The following is a 5,408-nucleotide window of genomic DNA, read 5'->3' as shown; positions in this document are numbered from 1 at the left end:
TGTGCTATCAGTGTTACATCATATAGAAACTGTTAGTTTCTATATTCTGTAAACTTTCGAGCTTAAAATATGAATGTTTTTGAAGTAGTGTTGGGAACTGATGCATGAGTTAGTATAATATAATGACACTTGATCAACGTGATTATATTACAGTAAGTCATGCCGAGTTTCTAAATGGAACATGATGATTCACAGATTATAACGTCATCATGTGCCATGTTACATAACTCTTTCATTGTGCTTAACTTCTGAACATATCAAGAAAATATATTCTTGATAGTTCTATTCTCAGTGATTCAGGTAATTTGACAAAACAAATCATGCTACTACCTTTCCTTTCTACCTTGTATATTATGATAATTCGAAACTCCATACCTATGAATTCTGGACCGCTACTTGCGAAAAGTAAACAAAAGCATGAAGCTCCGAAATAGAAAAGGGGTATAAATAGCAGCAAATAAGAGAGGGCATTAACTATGGATGACAATGATTATAGGAGGCAGAAGCAGGGACATTGAAATAAAAGGGAAGACATAAAACTCAACAACAACCCAGAAATTACAAATCGTGGATATTAGTACGTATAGCAATATAAAGACATGGGAGGATTATAAATATAATAATCCCTAGAGCATAATAGAAATAAACAGATTCTTCAGGTGGGAGTTGGAAAAGAAGAACGATCATTGCGATAGTTAGAATAAGAACAAGGATCAGAACAGGGTTAAGCATTTTCATAAATCTTTTGAATTTGGGAATTGAGTATAGAACTGGTGAAAACAAATGGAACGGAAAAAGTAAATTTATAAAGGAAATATCAGACGTAGTAATCGGGGCAGATCACCGTATTTAATTAAAGAGATCTTAATTTCCGTAAATCCCGAAGAATCAGATCTTATAGATCTTCAAGATTTTCTTTTAAATCCCTTGAATTCCGGAATTCAACCCTCTACTTCAAAAGCTATGACGCACCATATCTTCTAAATTCAACCAAAGCAACGTCAAAAGTTAAGATGCGCTCTATTTTCTAAATTCAAACCTGACTGCGTCAAAAGTTAAAACAAATTCTTATTTCTCATTCCATTCTTTTATGATAGCTTCATTCGTACTATTCGAATAATTGAATTATTTTATTATTATTATTCAATGATAATAAAACTCTAATTATCAACTCATAATCGTCATGAAAACATATTTATTGTTAGCCATGACCACTTCTCTCAAATTTCGGGACGAAATTTCTTTAACGGGTAGGTACTGTGACGACCCGGAAATTTCCGACCAAATTTAAACTTAAACTTTATATGATTTCGACACGATAAGCAAAGTCTGTACTATTGAGTCTCAAAATGTTTAAACTGTTTCCTATATTCAATTGACCTTTGACTGCTCTCTCGACGATTCACGAACAATTAATTGTAAATAGATATATGTGTATGTATATATAAATAATAATTCAAAATATAATTTGAAGTATTATATGTTGTTGTTATTAAAAATTAATAAAATAAATATAGGATGTTATAATAATTATTATTTAAAATATATCTCTATATATAAATAGAGTATATTAAAAATAAATATTAAATGATAGTAATACTTGTTTGATGTTTCGATTAAGATTAAGCAAGTTAAATTCAAACTTATGTAATTTAAAAATAATCGGTGATCCGAAAATGAGTTCTATAAATTTTAGACTTACTAAAAATGTATTTAGGATCTAGTTATTAAATTTTAACACTTTTTATATTTTACCCAGAATTGAGAGGGACAATTGATGTATTTTTTTTATTTAATAAATTAATGATCGAATTTTATACCATAATGACTGAAATAAATAAAGACAATTAATTTAAAAATTTGGAATTTTCCCCAAAGACTTTTATCCACCACTGATTTACAATAGAGTACGAAATTAAGTCCGTGAAAGGAGACCGCTAATAATTTCACACGTTTATATTTTAAATTATATTATAATTATAATTATAATATTATTAATATTGAGATGAGAATGAAAATTTAGATTCACGGATATTATTACTGTACTAAATTGAAAGATTAAGATGAATGTGTCTTATTTTTGTCTGTCTACTTTCTATCACTTCTATCTATATCATATATAGACATATGTTACACTGTTCGAACTTAGGTAAGTGGAAGACACTGTTTTACCTTTTCAATTCATATTCCCTCAAATTATATACATATATATATATATATATATATATATATATATATATATATATATATATATATATATATATATAAGAATTACAGAGAATATATCTATACATGCATGCGAATCAAACACCCACACCAGGTTCTATTTTCATTTATGTTTCATGTCCGTAGATTAACCAACAAATCAACCCAAACACCAACCTTGCATTTTTTTTCTTCTGTTAAGTCGAATTACACAACCTCAATCTTTCATCACCAACGATAACCAATACCATCACCAAGATTCTCACCATATGAATATTCTTTTACTACTATCACTACTCGTTTCTCCTGCTTCGTTTCTGTTTTGCAAACAACCATAACAAGAACCATCCAAAACCACCCTTCATCATATTCATATGAACCACCACACACGAAACTCATTCTTGGTTTTTGCTCGATCTCTCTTCTTCTTCATGACAACCACCACCCATGTAACCATCACGAAAACAACTGCAAACCTACTTTGTCTAAATGGTTGTGTTTGCTTCTCGCTGCTATAATAGTTTATGCTTCTTCTTTATACGTTTGAACCAACCCTTGAAACCACCATAGAACATCACTTGATTACTACCAAGCTAATTTCTCTTTCTTCCTTTGTGTCGATCACAATTTCATCACCTTTAAACTAAAACCGCCACACTAGAACCACTTTGAACCACCCAGCTTTTCTCTCCTTCGATTACCATCATTACCGCTATTTTTTTTATTTAAACGTTAGAAAGAAACATGGTGATATTTCAACTTTTGACTAAATCACTACCAACGAATATTATGTTTTCTTTTTTCCCCACTTGCCGATTTAAGTATAGTGTGGACCAAGTTTCCCTTCTAACTTCACATGCCAAATACCCCACTAGCTAAACTCTTTATTGATACCTTTAATTCACCTTTCCAATCTAAAATGATTCCTGCTACTTCCATTTAAATAACCGCACCCTTTTAATTATTTCATGGATGGATATTATTTGTGGATCGTTACCTTGTTTGGGTCGTGAAACAACTTAACAACTTGGATCATTTAATTGACAATTGGGCATGTGAAGAAGTGTTGAGTTTTGGGCTTGCAAGAATCCTAAAACAAATTGCATGCATACATACAGCGTAATTTTTTTTTTCTAGTTAATCTCATGCTGCTGCTATATTACGGTCTCTATACATATTATCAAACAAGTTGGAATGATGAGGGAAGGATGAAAGTGGTTGCTCGGTAATATCGATTATGAGTGATATTAGTATGTTTTAGATAGTGTATCAAAGTTGATGATATTGTGATAGTGATACAAGATAACGATGAATAATAGAGACGATGATGATGATAAAAGCCATGATTTTATGTTAGGATATAGATGACGATAAGATGATGATCGATGTTGTTGATGATGATTAAGAGTACGCTGTAAATGATGATGATAGTTGTGGAAACGTTTTGGCATGATGATGAAGATGATTTAATTATCACGGCCTGCACTTTTTTTTTTTTTTTTGCTTTTACAACCGTTGAAGAGTACCAAGAAGAGTTTCAATGGATCGAATGTTGGGCTGCTATACTATTGGGCCATACATTTATTGATTGGGCCGAGACCCAGTGAGACTGCTGGTGACGAATGAATGATGAAGATAGAAAAGAAGGAGAAACAGATAATACGGATTATATATACATATCTGAGATACATAAACATAAATGTAGTGATGGAAGATTGGTTAAGGGTGTTGTGGGTTGAGCTAGAGGTCACGGGTTCGAGTCCGGTCTAGGGCATTTCTTTTTACAAAAAGATTTTAAAAGGGTATACACTCCTATTTGTATTCCTTTCCTTATTATTAGTTATTATTATTATTATTATTATTATTATTATTATTATTATTATTATTATTATTATTATTATTATTATTATTATTATTATTATTATTATTATTATTATTATTATTGTTATTGTTATTATTATGATTATGAATTATTATTATTATTATTATCATTTTATAAATATTAGAACTCTTATGATTAATATAAGTATATTATTAGTATTAATATCATATCAGAGTTATTATTATTATTACCATTAGTAATAAGATTGTTATAAATACTATTATTAAGTATTAAAATCAAAAATTATTATTTTCATTACGAATATTATTAAATTATTCATTTAACTTAAAATTATAGATATTATCATTATTATGAGATTTATTATTGAAAACTATCATTAATATTTAATATTATTATTAATAGGATTATAAGTATATATTAACTATATTAAAGATCATTTTAGAAATATTCATATATATATATATATATATATATATATATATATATATATATATATATATATATATATATATATAACAATTTATGTATTTTTTTTATATATAACACTAAACCGATATACATATACATTAATATAACTATAACAATATTAATCATTTTGAATGTATATACTAATTAAAAAGATATGTTATTAATATAAAAATAATGTGATTAATAAATTTATATATATATATATATATATATATATATATATATATATATATATATATATATATATATATTGTTCGATTACAACTATGTATATTAATGAATATACAAATGATATAGGTTCGTGAATCCGAGGCCAACCATGCATTGTTCAATGTCGTCATTTGTATTTTTACTACAAAATACAATATTGTGAGTTTATTTGCTCCCTTTTACTCTTTACATTTTTGGGCTGAGAATACATGCAAATGCTTTATTAACTGTTTTACGATATTGATATGCGTGAGTTTCATTATTCCCTTTTTAAATGGTTTTGCAATATATATTTTTGGGACTGAGAATGCATGCGCTGTTTTTATAACTGTTTTACGAAATAGACACAAGTAATCGAAACTACATTATATGGTTGAATTATCGAAATCGAATATGCCCCTTTTTATTAAGTCTGGTAATCTAAGAATTAGGGAACAGACACCCTAATTGACGCGAATCCTAAAGATAGATCTATCGGGCCCAACAAGCCCCATCCAAAGTACCGGATGCTTTAGTACTTCGAAATTTATATCATGTCCGAAGGAGGATCCCGGAATGATGGGGATATTCTTAAAGATGCATATTGTGAATGTCGGTTACCAGGTGTTCAATCCATATGAATGATATTTTTATCTCTATGCATGGGACGTATGTTTATGAGAAATGGAAATATGAAATCTTG

Source organism: Rutidosis leptorrhynchoides, chromosome 3 (genome assembly GCF_046630445.1).
Source record: "Rutidosis leptorrhynchoides isolate AG116_Rl617_1_P2 chromosome 3, CSIRO_AGI_Rlap_v1, whole genome shotgun sequence".
NCBI classification, from domain to species: domain Eukaryota; kingdom Viridiplantae; phylum Streptophyta; class Magnoliopsida; order Asterales; family Asteraceae; genus Rutidosis; species Rutidosis leptorrhynchoides.
The sequence above is the reverse complement of the archived record's forward strand: the minus strand, read 5'-3'. Positions refer to the sequence as shown.